The sequence below is a fragment of the Zootoca vivipara genome, chromosome 6 (assembly GCF_965207765.1).
Source record: "Zootoca vivipara chromosome 6, rZooViv2.hap1.1, whole genome shotgun sequence".
In the NCBI taxonomy this organism is placed as follows: domain Eukaryota; kingdom Metazoa; phylum Chordata; class Lepidosauria; order Squamata; family Lacertidae; genus Zootoca; species Zootoca vivipara.
Window position 1 is genome coordinate 24,435,855 of NC_142589.1, and position 18,638 is coordinate 24,454,492.

Here is an 18,638-nt window from a genome sequence, read left to right on the forward strand (position 1 = left end):
AGCAAACATTGGAGACATGGGAGCTTTTTTTTTTTTAGGGCTCTGAGATACTCAACACAAAGCCAAGTGGCAATGTTCCGTGCTAAAAGCTGGGCACCACACTGGGTAGCCAAGCACAAAATGCTCTCCTTAGAACTCAGCCAAACCCTGTACCCTTTTTTGTGTAAAACTTCGCTCCCTGCAAATGAGGCACTTTTTAATGGCGTCTTTTTCAGGGAGCAAAAGAACTTCACAGCAGAAAAAAAATACTATTAGAAAGGGGACAGGGGTTGGGATACCCTTCTAAGTTCCTTCCCAAGTTCCCCTCTTCCCCAAACATAGGGGGGAAACCCACACATTGGCTAAATTAAAAACTGGTATACTTATGAACACTTCAAAGGTCAGATTCATGTGCTTTTCCATGCATCAGTCAGAAAACACAGTCAGTCAAGCTTGGCTTAGTTATAGTGGTGAAAGATCTTAAATTATTGGTATATGAACACAACAATGGCTTGTAAGAGCCATGTGGTCTGAACTCCAGCAACCAGATGAAAACATCTTCACATGCTGAACTTCTGTGGTTGACTGAAGGGGAACAATAGCCTTTGTCCCAGGCTGAGGGGGAGTGACATAGCTAAGCCTGGCATGACTTTTTGCTCCATGGTGTTAACCCCTTTATGCATTAATTAGACTTAAGCTTGTAAATTATATGAGACTGGTTATCCCACAATTTCATCAAATTTCTCTGAGGTATTTCCTCCTTTATATATATGACACTTCTATTTGACTGCCAAGTCCAGGCATCCCCAAACTGCGGCCCTCTAGATGTTTTGGCCTACAACTCCCATGATCCCTAGCTAACAGGACCAGTGGTCGGGGAAGATGGGAATTGTAGTCCAAAACATCTGGAGGGCCGAAGTTTGGGGATGCCTGGCCAAGTCTCTCCGATCGACTGCTCAAATTGCAGCAAGTTCATCTTTAGTCTTCCCATTCTTCCAAATTAACCATTTATCTATCTATCTATTTATTTATTTATTTATTACCATCAGAGATATTGTCTACACCAGGCATGTCCAAAGTCCGTTTCGGGGGGCCTAATCTGACCCACCAGTCAGTTTAATCTAGCCCTTGTGGCAGTTTATTTCCTGGGGTAATATTCTTTAAAAACCTCAACAACTTCAATCCTAAGAAAAGCTCAACAACTTTGGTCAGGCCCTACGGCCCTTTACTTCATCAGATCTGGCCCTCTTTGAAAGAAGTTTGGACAAGACTGGCAGCAGCTCTCCAGAGCTTCAGGCTGAGGTATTTTCCACTGCTCCCTGGAGACATCAGGGATTGAACCTGAGGCTTTCTGCATGGAGAGAAGCAGCTCTACTGCTGCAGTACAAGTGGGAGAGCTTCTGCTTTGCATGCAGAGAGGGATATCGCTTCATGTCTGAGGATTGGGAAAGCTTTTGCAGAAACCATTAGGAAATTTGGGGTGCTGTGTCTGCAAAATTCCAGTGACTCTGGGGCACAGGTGCAAGCTGCTGCTGCTGCTGCAGACATCAGGTGCAACAGACCTCACCTTTATAACTGCTCCAGGACTTGTCCATTGGCATCTTCTACCTGGATTCATATTCATTCATGCTCAGGGATCACTTCTGCTGCAAAAGGGCGGTGCAATTGTGGAAAGGTTTTGGAAGTGAACGCCATGGCTATAAATTGCCCAATGTGTTGCTTTGCATTAAGAAAGGGTGGGGAAAGAATAGATTTCCGATGTGTAAAGACAACTTTGTGCCACATATAAATCTGAGCCGCCAAAAGCTTAATTCATCACAAACTGGAATCCTTCCATCATTCAGCGCTATTTAAAAAATTTAATCAAAATGGTAACCTATTAAAACGGACAAAGGTTGGCAAGGGATTTGCTGTTCCCTTACATGACAAAACCCAGTGGAGGCCCAATAAGCAAATGAAATGGATTTTGGGTGCCAGGGAACATCAGAAGGAGCATTGCAAGGCCGTTTGGCTGGAGAGACAGGCCTTGACCCTCTCTGACATTTCAGTTCTGCAGGGGAGAGATGGAACCTGTCAGGAGAAGCATCCCACATTAGCCCTTTTGAAATGAACAGGAGCACCTTCAGGTGCACTATTTCAGTGGGGATTTCCCTAGAGGAAAAGGAGGGAGCCTTTTCCAGCCCAAGGGCCACATTTCTTCATGGGGCAACCTTCCAGGGGCCACATACCAATGTGACAATGCAAGGCCAGAGGCAAGAAGTGGACAGAGAACAGGTGGAACTCTGCTCTTTGTGATGGACCCTGAAATGCAACCCAGCAGGCAGGGGGGAGCACTGGCTCACAATGGCGCCCACTTGAGAGGTGCTGGAACTGCACTCCGGCATGCTCCAGCTGAAGAAAAAGCACTGCTGCTAACCATTATGGCTCTGCTCTGCCTCGACAGTTGGAGTCAGCAATGCTTCTGAACACCAGTTGCTGGAAACCACAGGAAGGGGAGAGGGCTCCTGTGATTGGGTCCTGCTTGCAGGCTCCCCCCGGGCATCTGGTCAGCCACTTTGCAAACTGGAAGCTGGGCTAGTTGGGCCCCCTTTGGCCTGATCCAGCAGGCTCTTCCTGTCCCCTTATGTATCCTCCCTGCCCGTCCACATGAACTTCAAGCAGAGCACCAAACGGTTACAATGCTGAGTCCCAGCAATCAGCTTCCTATAAACACCATCTCATACCATCAATCATACTGGCTGCATCCCCAGCCAGTGGTCCTTCTGAAGCAGACCCATCCATCACTGCTGAGGCATCAGGAAGTGGCAAGCAGTGATGGAAAGGGTCAGCCTGGCAGACACAGCAGCAAAAAAGAAAAAAACATGCCTGCGGCTCTGCAGCTTCAAAGTATCTCTCTCTCTCTCTCTCTCTCTCTCTCTCTCTCTGTGCAATATGGTGAGACTCAAGGGATGGGGGTATTAGCATGACTCTCTACAACAGAGAACCCAGCTGGGTGTTGTAGAGTACATCCTCCTTTCTTCCTCCTAAACTGTTTCAGGGACCAGAAATGATTAGGCTCCAAAGTGGTGGCAACTAACAGAGCAATCTTCCCTTACCTACACAATTGATGAGTGGGTGGGGGCGAGATCCACTGGTGATCATATCATAATCATAGGAAGATAGAACTGTAGAGTTGGAAGGGGTCCCAAGGGGTCATCTAGCTCAACCCCCTGAAATACACGAATCACAGAGGGAAAATCACTGACACGTGGCCGTCTATCATATGCTTTCTCATATGACATCAAACCCCCCACAGGATTGATGGCATGGTTGCGGTAGCAGGGGGGCATTTCCCCACATATTCTGGGAAGGCACTGTGGCATCCAAATTTTGGGTTGGTGGTGGGGTTTTGGGGAGAGGGAGATCAAAAGAAATTAAATGCCCCGTGGAAGCCTCCCCACAACTTGCCCTTTTGAATTGGTGAGATGATCAACAGAAGAAACTTCTTCTGTGGATGCTGGCTGCAGTGTCTCTCATTGTGGTACAAGGATACTGTATGTGGGCTCCAGCTACTGCTAGGAAAGTGACCCATGAACTGCATATTTCTAAGGGTAAGGAAGACCTGGAACATTTCTTCGCTGTTTGGTGTTATTTATAGAATCATAGAACTGTATAGTTGGAGGTGACCTCAAAGGTCAACTGCTCCAACCCCCTGCAATGCTGAAATCATAGCAAAGGAATTCCTGACAGGTGGCCACCTAACCTCTCTTTTCATAAACCACCAATGAAAAAGAGAGCACCGCCTTCTAAGGGAGTCTGTTCCACTATCAAACAGCTCTTATTTCATTTCTTACATACCAAATTCAGGTAGGTAGCCGTGTTGGTCTGAGTCGAAGCAAAATAAAAAATTCCTTCAGTAGCTCTGCCCCCACCAAATTGTGAAATTTGGCTTTCACGACATGTCTTGCTGCTTTTTATTTTTCTACATTATCTGCTCTCGCTTTATCTGGAAAACCCAACCTCTGGGATGCTCCAAGGTTGTATTCTATAACTTTGATTGTTTTAATTTTTTGCATTTTGGAATTTATGTAAAAAGAAATGAAATGAAATGAGAGCCATACTGAATATTTTCTTCTTCCAAATTCCAAAACGGCCATTTTCACTGCTGCTGGTGAGGTTTGCTAAAAGGAGGAAAGGAAAGGAAAGAAAAACTGCAAAAGAGTGAGTTGCTCTGGGTCAGTGCTATCCCCATTGCTGTGCTCTTGCAGAATTATGCTCCACTGTGCCGTCTCTTCATCTCCACGTGCAACCGCTGGAATCTCTCTCAATGGGCAAAGTCTGCTACAGAGGTGTTAAATCCTCAAGCTTTCTCAAAACTGATGCCTCAGATCTCCAAGGCAAGGTATGAACGGCTGCTCTAAGGTTTTATTCTTCCTTCTCGTCAAGGCTGAATCATAAAGGCCATTGATCATCGTGACAAATGAAAAGCTGCTCAGAGGAGGGGCAGGGGGTTCAAATGACCCTGCAGCCACCAAGTCAGAAAAGCCTATCGAAGTCTCCATGTCCTTGGTTGAGATGTAATTGTAATATGCTACATTTTGATTCTGCCAGTAGGAAACAAATACATTTAGCCACAGAAGGCTGACAGAAAAGCTCTTATGACAAGCAAGGGAAAACAAAGCCTTGACAGCTCCGGGGGAGGGGGGCTTTTAGGCTCTCTTTCTGGAGAGGACCTTGATAAAAAAAAGATCGGTGATGGCATGCAAAGGTCGACAAAACACCATCACTGAACTTCTGTAGCTAAGGAGAGTCACGAGTGCATCGTTGCCAGGGTATGGTTTGAAGGCAATGTGCCCCCCCCCACATCACTGCTGTGTGAAGCAGGTCCAAATCTGGTCAGTGCCTGGATGGGACAGGACCTGGAAATCACCTGTATTCCCCTCCCCCTTGGCCATAGCTCCAGGTCAGAGCATCTGCTTGGCATGTAGCGGCCAGGTTTGATCCCTGGCATATCCAGGTGTACCCAGGAAAGCCCTCTGTTTGAAACCCTGAAGAACCGCTACCAGTCAGGGTAGACCAGCAGTGAGAAAACTCTGGCCCATGGACCATATTTGTCCCCAACACACACACACACACACACACACACACACACACACACGTAACCCACAAGGCCATTTCTAATAAATTGCACTGGTGACAGCCAGCATGGTATGGTGGTTAGGGTGTCGGACTAAGACATGGGAGGCCAGCTCTTCTGCCATGAACCACACTGGGTGACCTTGAGCCAGTCACTGCCTTCTCCCAGCCTGCCCTACCTTGCAGGGTTGTTGTGTGGCTCAAATGAGGAGGGAGAGACTATTGTATGCTCTTTGGATGAAAAGGTGGCATAAAGGCAACAAACGCTTTGTGGAAAACTTGACAAGCGCCTTGCCAATCATGCTTCAGAATTTGACGACACTTGTGTGTTTTTTTCCTGGTGCCCTGCTTTTTGAGGCCCAGATTGCCTCAGCCCGGCAATACAACCAAGCACACCTTTTGGAACCTGATCAAGCTCGCGTTTTCACTGGGTTGTTGTTTTGTCTCTTTTCTGGAGCAAGCCGCGTCAGTCTGCTCCTCCTGACACAGACAAAAAAAAAACCACCGAAAGGACAAATGGTGTCCCTGGAGGGGATGGTAGGAAGCAGGCCAAAAGCATAAATCCAGCTGCTCTGCCAACAGTCCTGGGCTCCTTGGGGAGAAGCTCAGGAAAGCGGAGGACAGGTGGGTGGGAGGGGCCCTTAGACTGCTGAGAAAGTGTATCCACTCCCAGCAGAGGCAGCAGCAGCTTGCAAGCCAATGCCTGTGCAAATCTGTTGCAGCAGAAGATTGCCAGAAAGCCGTCTCTATCCCTGCACGGGGTGGGGGTAAAAACATGGCATTCCGGTGTCGCCCCTTCCCCCGCACCTTTGTGCATGAGTTGGACCTGAGGTATTGCCATGACTTTCTGACAGTAGGAGCTACAGTGGTACCTCTGGTTAAGAACTTAATTCGTTCCGGAGGGCAGTTCTTAACCTGAAACTGTTCTTAACCTGAAGCACCACTTTAGCTAATGGGGCCTCCCGCTGCCACCGTACGATTTCTGTTCTCATTTTGAAGCAAAGTTCTTAACCCGAGGTACTATTTCTGGGTTAGCGGAGTTTGTAACCCGAAGAGTTTGTAACCTGAAGCGTTTGTAACCCAAGGTACCACTATATTCAGCAGTGGAACGGAATCCCTCAGAAGATGGTGGGCTCTCCTCTATTGGAAGCTATTAAACAGAGGTTGTATGGCCATTTGGCATGGGTGATTTAGCTGTGCTTCCTGCGTTGCAAGGGGTTGGGCTAGATGACCCTCGGGGTCCCTTCGAACTCTAGGATTCTGTGGCCCAGGAGTCCAGCAGCAATCAAGGCTCAGAGACTGGATACTTGCCAGTGAAGGAGCAAGACCAACTGTGGGGTTCTGAGCCTACTGTTGGAGATGAGGAAACAACAGAGGCCAAGGGACATGAATCCCCAGAAAAACTTCCTTTAGATGCAGGGACAGAACCTGGACCCTCACGGACACCTTCCTCTGAGCCTGATGTATATTGTGCTCTAGAAGGCTTAGTTTGGTCAGAATCGAATATACACTTACAGATTAATACTAAATACGTTACTTCCGGTAAATGAGCCACCATAGCCGCTAGAGGGCCATGAAAAGTTGGGTCCCAGGCTTTTTAGACTCATCTACCCATGTACTATCTGCAACCCAAGGGGCATATTGGTTGCCAGATGTGAAATATACTGGCATTATTTTCAGCTCTCCTACCCAGGAACGCGGGTGGCACTGTGATCTAAACCACAGAACCTAGGACTTGCCAATCAGAAGGTCGGTGGTTCGAATCCCCGCGACGGGGTGAGCTCCCGTTGCTCAGTCCCTGCTCCTGCCAACCTAGCAGTTCTAAAGCATGTCAAAGTGCAAGTAGATAAATAGGTACCGCTCTGGCAGGAAGGTAAACGGCGTTCCCATGCACTGTTCCGGTTCGCCAAAAGTGGCTTAGTCATGCTGACCACATGACCTGGAAGCTGTACGCCAGCTCCCTTGGCCAATAAAGTGAGATGAGTGCCACAACCCCAGAGTAGTCCGCAACTGGACCTAACGGTCAGGGATCCCTTTACCTTTTTCCCAGCTACATTAAACCCAGAGGAGGACAACCTTTGTTGGAGCAAGTTGCTCATTCAGAGCTGTTCATGGCTGAAGGATGTATGGGCAAGCGGCAGCTGCTGCTTTGCTACCCTACACATCAGCTGTTAGGCGGGGAGGCTGAGCAGCCTAAGCAAAGCTCTGCTGCACCTCCAGTCTCTTCTCCACCCTCACTGAAGTCTTATTCGGACTCCAGGGAGGGTCTCCTCATGAGCTACAAGGACTCTCCAGCTCTCACCACCCCCCATTTCCTGTTCTTAATTGTTGTTGTTTAGTCGTTTAGTCGTGTCCGACTCTTCATGACCCCATGGACCATAGCACGCCAGGCACTCCTGTCTTGCACTGCCTCCCGCAGTTTGGTCAAACTCATGTTCATAGCTTTGAGAACACTGTCCAACCATCTCGTCCTCTGTCGTCCCCTTCTTAATTAAATCATTTAATTATTTCCCAGTGCTGTGCGTGTACACGGTCATGCCTGAGTTGATTGTGCACGAGTGGGAGGGATGCATGTAATGCAACAGTTAGGGAAACATTGTGAAAATTGAATAAACTGCTATGTAAAGGCAGCCTGTGACACACTTGGGACATGCACATCTGTGCTTAAAATATGTGAGCAGTTAAAGATGGGGGTGGGCTGGGATTTGATTCAGTTCATCTTGAAAGGCAAACCAACCCAATTTGCACATTCCAAAGCAATGAAAGAACCCAAACACAGCCATCCTTCAAAGTTTGCCCTTCTTCAAATGTTTGCAGTGCAATTCTGCAGCCAATAAATTTGCAGGAAAATACATATTTAATGCAGGAAAGTGCATTAAAATGGATACATGCACACATGAAAGTAACATATAAAATGCATTGTAGTTGGGAAATCGCTCTCCAAAAATGTGTGTGTGTGTGTGTGTGCAGATAAATGAACTGCAGAGACTGGAAAAATGAGGAACTGAGAAAAACTGAAATTGACAGACTGATCCATCCCAACATGCAATCACTTGCTGCAGAACACCTCAAGTCTTCCCAGTGTGGGGCCCCCTCCCTGTTACTAAATGCTCATATCATTAAGGTAACAAGCCCTGAGAAAATCTCGTTGCAGCAATTTGACGGGGCCTCAGATTGATGTGGAGGGTGGCATAATGAAAGTGCATAGATTGTTGGTAGCCCGAGACCTTTAGCCTTGACACACACATCACACCCTGCTTTTGTCTTAAACAACACTACCTCCATGTTTAATTTAGGTAGCCCAATAACCATAAAAACCCCGGGAAGCAATCCCTCACCTATGAATAATTCATGGCTGAGTTGTTGTTTTTTATTGTGATTGATCAAAGGTATTAAATTTAATAAGAGAATTTGTCAAGGTTATCTGATGTCAACAAGAAAAAATAGGGGTTTCTTGATGGGCAACTAAACAGCTTGTGCAGTGGGGTGAGCAAGAGGGAACCAGTCAGATGCAAGAGGTTGCTGTCACCTTCCCTGATCAGCTATGATCAGAGAGCTCACAGGGGCTCCAAGCTTAGAATGTGTTGCTTTCGTTACAAATAATTTGCCATTTTGGAACCTATGTTATACTGCCTGTGCTTTCTTGCTGCTGTACGGGAAAGCACATGAATCTGACCATTGAGGAGTTTGCAAGTAAACTTACCAAATGTGTGGCCTTTTTCTATGCAAGGGGAAGTGAGGAACTTTAGAAACAACTCCGAAGGGGCTAGTTTAAGGTCTAACAGCCTATCTTTCCAAGCTTTACTTTGCTGCATATTTTGTGATTTTAAATCTCTGCTGGGGCAAGAGTACTTGCCCCAGACTTCAATCTAGGCACCCAGGGAATTCTCCTATTATTATACCATATCTCCCTTTGTCCTTTAATCAAAATACAAAATTCCAACAGATGCCTCTGTTGGGAAACCTACAAGTCAAACCCAAGCACAATGGTATTACAACGCATTCTGCACCAGTTGGAGCTTCTGAAACAGGTCCAAGGCCAACCCCATATGATGCAATAATCCAGCTTCGAGGTTATGAACACATGGATTATGAAGTCATGCTATCCCTGTCCAAGAACAGCCATAACAGTTTTCTCATGGCATGCCTCCCCCTCCAGCACACAATTTGCAATTGTCAGTCTTCTGTCTTTGCATCATCAGCGTTCCTTGACGGCATTTGAGATTCTGACCTGCAACTGTGAGGTCTGGGCAATGCTCGGCTGCTTTTTCTGGCAAACCCAAAAAGGCCAGTTTAGGAAAAGAAACATTTGTTTACTATAGCAGCAATAATTGGGGAGGAGGGGGGGGGGGAGAACTCATTCCTGGGAGACAGAGGGGAGAAACACAACTTCATTTATTTTGCAAAACAGCACCAACAACTCAGCACTGCGGGGACTGCTGAGCCTAAATTTATGAGCAAGGCTCAGGTCAGCATAAAAGCTCTCCTTCCACTTGACATGTCAGGCTGCAACGACAGCTGCCATTTGGGCCTCTAATGCAACCTGAGGAAGGAGGAAAACAGAGAATCATGGAACTGTAGAGTTGGAAGGGGACTGTTGGGTCATCCAGCCCAACCCCCTGCAATGCAGGAGTCACAGCTAAAGAATCCCTGGCATGTGGCTATCCCAGAAACTCCAATGGAGGAGAGGCCATCAACTTCTGAGGGAATCTTAGAATAGAATCATAGAATCGTAGAGTTGGAAGGTACCCTGAGGATCATCTAGTCCAACCCCATGCAGGATTTTTGAGGGGGTGCTAAGTGACACAATTTGCAGGCACTATAGGAGATACTGCCAGCAAGTGCCAGAATTTCTTTGGGGGTTTCCCACACACACTTCTGACCTAAATTTGTGTCCATACAGTACAATTGCATCTTGCACACAATTAAGTTGTGCAATTTCAACCTTATGCAGTGTTGAAATTGATTGCAATCAAGGTGGATGGCTCACAAGTTCCTTTTGTGCTGGGTTTTCCCAGCATGGAAAGAGCTTTGAAGCTCTCTGCCTTGCTTACTGGGCTCTGGGATGCTCTCGCGAGATCTCACGGGAACTTGGACAGCCCCGTGAGATCTTGCAAGAGTTTCCCACAGCTCGGTAAGAAAGCCTAAGAGCTTCAAAGCTCACTGCCTTGCTTGGAATGTAAAGGGTAGTTCCAAGGGGTGGTGTGGCTATAAGCATTTTTGTGTATGCATGCTGTCCCTGGAAAATAAGCCCCGCATAAGACCCAATCTTATTCTATGCTCAGCATATGCAAATATGTGGCCCAGGCCCCCGTCCTGAGGCTTTTGGGTACAGTGGTACCTCAGTTTACAAACACAATTGGTTCCGGAAGTCTGTACTTAACCTGAAGCGTACTTAACCTGAAGCGAACTTTCCCATTGAAAGTAATGGAAAGTGGATTAATCTGTTCCAGACAGTCCATGGAGTACTTAAACTGAAGCATACTTAACCTGAAGTGCACTTTCCCATTGAAAGTAATGGAAAGTGTTAGGGTCCGCAGAGTACTTAAACTGAAAGTATTCAAACCGAAGCATACTTAAACCGAGGTATGACTGTACCCAGAAATGCTCCAAAAGTTTGGATACAGCCAAGAGAAAGATGAGTGTTTTAAAGGGGATTCTCTCTTCCCTCTGCCCATCACATTTCGATCTAAAACATCCCCAGGCCCTACTCTGAACTCCAGGAAAAGGCAGCCATCAATATCTCATCAGTTCTGCCCAAACCAAATCTCACATACCAATTGGCGATTTCTTCTTCCTACACTTAAGGATGTGTATTTTAATGTTCTCCTGACTCTATTGTCTTAAGAGTGCTGCCAAAGCCTTTCTGAAATCCAGGATAGCCTCCAAGAAAACAGCACCTCTGACAGGAGAAGGGTGTCATTAGTTTTGAAGGCCCAAGTACATTTTCTTAATCAGCATTTCAAAAGGGGAAATAAAGTATATATATTTTTTAAAAACCACTCCAACCTAGTTTGCCCTTGGACGGCAGAACAAATGGATAATTACAGCTCAAGAGTCTTTTCTTTTCCTGGAGGTCCTCTTAGATAATTAAAGGTGGGGGCTCTCAAATGTCGGAGAGCTTTAATTTACAGCTGGTTGTATCCTCAAGCACAGCTTCCTGCTATTTACTGCCAGACTGATTTGCAATGCCATCAGTAAAAATTGACTTTTTGTTTAGAGAACTAACCAGAGGCCAAACCAGGGCTGGTTCAGCCCCAAAATGCAGGACGGACAGCTACCTTGGATGGCAGAATTCCAGAGTTCTGCTTCCAGCAGGTAATCAAGAAAGAGGGGAACACCCCCATATATTTGCAACAATACAGTTTCATGGATGGGAGGGGCACCTGTATCCCCCACCCGGCCCATGTTACTGGTTATCTGCTGAGAACATAAAAAGAGCTTGCTGGATCAGGCTAATGGTCCACCTAGTCCAGGACCCTGTTCCCACAATGGCCAACCAGATGCCCTAGTAAGGGACCTGACCCGTAGGAACACAGGAAGCTGCCTTAAACCAAGTCAGACCATTGGTCCATCTAACCCAGTACTATCAACAATGGCTGGCAGCAGCTCTCTGGGTTAGAGTTCTTACAGGAATCGTGCCTATGCATCTGCTTCTCTTTAAAGGTAAAGGGACCCCTAACTATTAGGTCCAGTCGGGACCAACTCTGGGGTTGCGGCGCTCATCTAGCGTTATTGGCTGAGGGAGCCGGCGTACAGCTTCCAGGTCATGTGGCCAGCATGACAAAGCCGCTTCTGGCGAACCAGAGCAGCACACGGAAACGCTGTTTACCTTCCCACTGTACCTTCCCACCTATTTATCTACTTGCACTTTGACGTGCTTTCGAACTGCTAGGTTGGCAGGAGCTGGGACCGAGCAATGGGAGCTCACCCCATCACAGGGATTCGAACCGCCGACCTTCTGATCGGCAAGCCCTAGGCTCAGTGGTTTGACCCACAGCGCCACCCATGTCCCAGACTCAGTGGTACCTTTACAGAACTCAGATAGGAGAGAGGAGGATGGGGAGAAAACCAGAATGAGTGGGCTTCCCCTGCCTATGGCCCTGGCTCCCCCTTGCTGTTGGCCTTCCTGCCTTCCATCCAACCCCTCCCAATAGGAATGGCATCTGTTCCCCGCCCCCTCCCAAAAAAGAAAGAAATTGGTGTATGGGTCATGGGACAGGGCCGTGAGGGAAGCAAGCCCCTTTAATCTCCGCTGCCCTCAGCATCCTGTCTCCCTCGAATTATTTATTCCCTACTAATTGAAGGTTAAATGCAATATTGAATGTTTGGGACTTTCATTATCAGCCCATGATGGCTTTCTTTATGGAGCGAGGCTGGTTTTTAAGTGCCTTTTCATTCCTTAACCTAGCAACCATGAAAGACACAAAAGGAACTCTCTCCCTTTTTCTGCGTTTAGTAACAAGGCTGTCTATGGATATGAATGGGTTTTCATTCCTGCCGACATCTCTCCATCTATCTTCGGCAGAGAATTATAAGACCCAGCTAACATAATTCACAGAATGCAGGTGAAACATGCTCAGTGCAAGGCGGGCGAGGCGGGGGTTTTCTGAATCAAATCCACTGGCGTTGCCACAGCAAAGGAATGGGAAATGGAAGCATAAGAACAAGAGCCCTCCTGGATCAGGCCAATGGCCTATCTAGTCCAGCATCCTGTTCTCACAGTAGCTAATCAGGTGCCTCTGGGAAACCTGCAACCAGGATCTGATTGCAACAGCATACTCCTCTCCTGTGATTTCCAGCAACTTGTATTCAGAAACATAACTGTCTCTGACCATGGAAAAGAGAGGAAATTATAGTAGACTAATTGGCCCATCTTGCCTAGTATTGTCTCCTCTGACTGGCAGCAGTTCCCTAGAACTTCAGATAGGAAATCTCTCTTCCCCCCTACCAGAAGGTGCTGAGTTTTGGACCTCGGGCCTTCTGCATGCAAAGCAAGTTCCCTATGGATGAGCAGTGTCCCTTTACTTGAAGCTGCATAGGATCCCAGTCCTCATGGTTCCCAATAAAGGGCTGTTTTAAACAGGGATTTAGGAAGGCACCTTATACCAAATCAGAGCACTGGTCCGTCAGCTTCTGTGGCTCACCAGGGTTTAAAATGTGCTAGGGGTTCAGCTTTGTATCTTCTGCATGCAATGCATGTGCTCAGGCCCTGAGCTATGGTCCTAGCAGATAGGCTTATCTTCCGTATAGCGCCACCACAGCACTGTCAGGATTGAGGTCAGATTGGTTGGATCTGATGGAGGTGGAGAAAGAAACAGAGGGGGAACCTGGGTTGGAGGGGTGGGGTTTACCCCTTCCATCCTGAATTCAGTTGCTTTGGAAGGGAGAGTAAAGATACCAAGTGGAGAGCCTCACTAGGGGCTGGGGGGGGGGCTTTGATCAGTTGATGGGGAAGATGGCAGCAACTGCACAGGAGCCCAAACAGGATGGTGAAGTCCTAGAACCAGGCACCACCTGTGAAGATGGATGCAGACCCACTGACCATAGCAGCCAAGTCTCCTGTTGAAAAATCCAGGATCAGCAGTGGCGCGGCACCGGAAGTCGCTTCTACGCATGTCTGCACATGTGTAGAAGCAACTTCTGGTGCCGGCGCTTCCCAATTTCCGGTGCCCAGACATGGGCAGAGCGGCACCGGAAGTCGCTTCTATGTATGTTTGGACATGCGCAGAAGGAGCCTCCCTGGCAGGTAGGAAACCGGGGGATTTACGGGATTTTTTTTCTATTCGGGATAACAGCGGGAAACGGATTAAAATCTGGGGGTTTCCCGTGAAAAACGGAGACTTGGCAGCTATGCCACTGACCCAACGGAGCATGTGTCTGCAATCTTGACATTCCCACACAGTGAGAGAATCTCATGAATGAGCGTCCATAAAAGCTCTTTGGGGTGTGTGGAAAAACTTGTTGGGACATCTTCAACACATCCGTCTTAACTCTGGACTTCTTGCTCTGCTCCTGGACTCCCAAATCATGATTCCTGAGCACTGTGTTTGCTGCCAGGCTTGTACCATTACTAGTCTGAATAATGATCTCTTTCTGTCTTCCAAGTAAGAGCCTCTGTCTGCGTGTGTTGGGCAGGTTGTCATGCTGAACCATGGGTGACGTCGGATAGTGTCTGGTGTCTGAAGCAGGATCTCATTGAACAGCCTGAGGGTCAAGCCAGAAGATCAGAGCCTGGGGCTGAGTTGAACCACTAAGCATGGAAGTAGGTCATTCTGAGGGTAAAACCAATCAGAAAGGGAGAGCCAATCTGCATAGCAGGAGCAAGAGAGGAAAACAGCTCTTGACCCTATAGTGGACACACGATGTTGTAATGACCACCAGCTTTAAGTGCTTTTGAAAATAAAGAATTAGAAGAACACATGAAGAATAGGTCTATCAATGCCTCTGAATGTTGCGTGACAATAACCTCCATCTGAGGAAAATATGACAAAATGCCAGGCGCAAGTGAAAACCAATCAGGGAATGGGAGTCATGGGGTAATTGGCATAACAAACCAAAAAATGGTAGACATGTGGGATAAGGAACCAGGAAATAGTAGGCATAGGAGATAACTAATGAGAGAATGACAGACACAACAACAACAACAGCAATATAATTTTATTTATACCCCTCCCTCCCCAGTCAAAACTGGTCTCAGGGTGGCTAACACCAATAAAATTACAATAAGACATAAAAAAACAATTAATTAAAATACAGATTAAAATACAATAATAAAATTTAAAATTTAAAATGCAGCCTCATTTTAAGTAGTCCATAAATCCAAACCATGAGGGAGGAAAACACAGGGGTCAGACTGAATCCAACCCAAAGGCCAGATGGAACAGCTCTGTCTTGCAGGCCCTGCGGAAAAATGACGAATCCCGCAGGTCCCTGGTCTCCTGTGAAAGAGCGTTCCACCAAGTTAGGGCCAATACTGAAAAGGCCCTGGCCCTAGTTGAGGCCACCACTTAATGGCTCGGGATCTCCGGAATATTGTTGTTTGTGGACCTTAAGGTCCTCCGCGGGGCATACCAGGAGAGGCGGTCCCGTAGGTACAAGGGTCCCAAGCCGCAGAGGGCTTTAAAGGTCAAAACCAGCACCTTAAACCTGATCCTGTACTCCACCGGGAGCCAGTGCAGCTGGTAGAGCACAGGATGAATGTGATCCCACGGTCGGGACCCTGTAAGGGACCCCGTAATGAACAACCAACCAGACATCTGCAGGTGAAAGGGGCAATCAAGCAAGGAACAGGAAATGCAGGAGGCTACCAAACCAAGATTTGTGCGGTTCCACAGCCATCTAGCAGGGCAAGAAAGACAAACCATCGGTCTGATCTATTATTACTCTTTTTTATGTTCTTCTATCAGGTGCAGAAAACCTTTTCATGCCACTTTCTAAAAGTATTATAATAATAATAAAAAACCTGGGCCCATTAATGTTCACAGCACAAGTTAGCAAGAAAAAGCCTAAACTCTAGGTGAAGGCAGCTCCATAAATCTCCAGCCTTAGATCTTAAAAACCAATCAGGGATGTTAAGAGAACGCAGATTGAAAAGGTATGCACAGCCTGGAATTTATTTAAAACCTCATAAGTCAGTAAGAACACTTTCAAATCAATCCTAAATCTCACCAGGGGCCATAGAAGTGTTTTAAAAGGAAATCAAGAAAGGGATGCCAAGTTGTGGGAAGTAGTGGGCTGGAGAGGAAGAAATTTGAGGGGGAGATTGGTTGTCCCAATGGATCAGGCTTTCCCCAGGATTTTTTGCCCTGCTTCTCTTTCAATTGAAGCTTGATTTATCTCCATGCCATGAAAAGATTCACTTGCTAATTCCTGTAGCTGCTATTTAAAGCACAGCTACAGAGGCCAATGCTCAGTTGATATCGCTAGTTAATTTTTAATTAATCTGGACTTGATGATCATGTGTTAGATGGCAACATGCATTATTTCGCGTATTTCCAAAAATTGGTAAACCAGTCCAGCTGTCTTGGGGACCCTCCTATACATTCTGCTGAGTGGGACCCCAAAGGTCTGCTCCTTCACAGACACAGAGAAAGAGAGAACAGGGGGTGCTGGAGGCAATGCTAGCAGCAGAAGGAGAGCTGGGAAGCTAGGCCATGCCATTGGCTAACACCACAGTTTAAGAAGGACATTGATCAGCTTAAACGTGCACAGAGGAGGGCAACCAAGATGATCCAGGTTCTAGAAACCAAGCCTTATGAGGGAGCTGAGGATGTTTAGCTTGGCGAAGAGAAGACTGAGAGATGACATGATAGCCACCTTCAAATATTTGAAGGACTGTCTCATGGGAAATGGAGCAAGCTTGTTTCCTGCTGCTCCAGGGAGATGGAGCCAAACCAATGGACTGAAATGGCAAGAGATTCCAAATAAGCATTATGAAGGACTTCCTGATGGTAAGAGCTGCTTGACTGTGGACCCTTGGAAGGTGGGGGACTCTCTTTCATTGGATGTTTTTAAGCAGAGGTTGGATAACCATCTGTCAGGGGTTCCTTAGCTGTGACTCCTGCATTGCAGGAGAGCTGGACTAGATGAGTCTTGGGGCTCCCACCCAACTCTACGATTGTATGGTTCTATGATTCTATGACACCTGGAAGCAGCCCTTCCAGCTGGCTGCAAGAGCAGGAGAGACAGGAAGTGAGGGCGTTCCTTCAGGTCTTCCCTCCTTCAACTGTCAGCTCACCAATGGGGAGATAAGAGAAGCTCAGTTCTGCTAAGCCTCTTGGCTGCACCTCTTTCCACCCAGGCAGGCTCAAGGCATTATCACAGATTAAATGCATATAGCAGCCAGACAAAATAACTTGAGGACGGTGTGGATCAAGATTGGTGATGGGTGTGGCAAGGGGCTGGGGGGAGTGCTTTGACAAGGGGGAGAGTCCTGAGGGCCAGCTAGAGCATCCTGAGGGCCACATTTGGCAACATTAACTTGATAAACCAGTAGTCTGGCTGAATATAAAGACGTTTCCTATGTTTCTAACTTTCAGGAATAAGCATGTTAAAACAAAATGATTGGTTGCATTTATATCCCACCTTTTAATTCCAATGAGCTCAAGGCGGTATACATGGTTTGCCCCTTCTCATTTAATCCCCACAACAGCCCTGTGAGGTGGGTTGGGCTGAAAGTGAGTGACTGGCCCAAGGTCACACGCAATGAGCGTCATGGCCAATTAAGGATTTGAAGCCTAGTCTGACACTCTAGGCCAGGCATCCCTAAACTTCAGCCCTCCAGATGTTTTGGACTACAATTCCCATCATCCCTGACCACTGGTCCTGTTAGCTAGGGATCATGGGAGTTGTAGGCCAAAACATCTGGAGGGCCGCAGTTTGGGGATGCCTGCTCTAGGCACTACTTTTTATTCCTCCTCTTTTGCAGCAAATCCTGAAATTACTCAGCCTAGCAGGCTCCATGACCTGTAAGAAGTAAGAAGGATAAATCTTCCTCCTAGCTTCTCCGGACATTCAGTGGAGTTTCTGGCAAACCAACAGCCCTCATAATGAGGCCACTGGCAGGATCCAACCCTGGGCAGCTGCTGGAGGTGAGATGCTCTCTTTTTTTTCTTCCCTGCCATTATCTCCACCATGAAAATTGTTTTCCTGTTGCAGTAAACCCTTTTAATGGTGCTAAACAACACAATAAAGGCAGGCTTTTTTAGACAGAAATCTGTTTTGCTGCTCAGCAATTACGTTTTATCACTGGATGCTGCGGCTAGTAATATAGGATGCCTATGGACACGATCCGCCACATTGGGGGGGGGAGCAGGAATCACAGCAGAACAGGGGGTGGGGCCCATATCTTAGAGACTCTTGCATCCAAGCAACAGCAGCAGTTTTGTTCTGAGTAATCTAGTTGTCTGCTGAGGAATACTCATCCACCAGAATGAAGGAGGGAAGCCCACAGGAATTTCAGGCGGGTTATAAATGACTGGAAGGGTGACAGTTAAATTAAGATTCCTTAGACTCTGCAGCTCCACACACTATATATTTAAGATGGAGCAAGATTGTTTTCTGCTGCTCCAGAGGGTAGGACCCGGACCAATGGATTCAAATGACAAGAAAGGAGATTCTGACTAAACATTAGGAAGAACGGCCTGGTGGAAAGAGCTGTTCAGCAGTAGAATGGGCTCCCTTGAAAGGTGGTGGACTCTCCATCTCTGGAGGTTTTTCAGCAGAAGTTGGATGGTCATCTGTCAAGGATTCTTTAGCTGCAATTCCTGCATTGCAGGGGCTGGACTCAATGATCCTTGGAGTCTCTTCCAACCCTACAATTCTATGAAAATGGCTAGTTAGTTCCTCTGCCAGGCATTTTTAGCAGCTTACCATGAAAAACTACTGAACAGGGTAGATTTGATCCTGAAATAGCTGTTAGGTAGTGGATTCCATTACAAGAAACAGACCGCCAGAGTTTAAGAAATAAGCCATTTCTTCAAGCAGAAGTGTGTGTGGGAGAGAGTTAGCACAATTTATTAGCCTCCTACTATCTCCTGTGA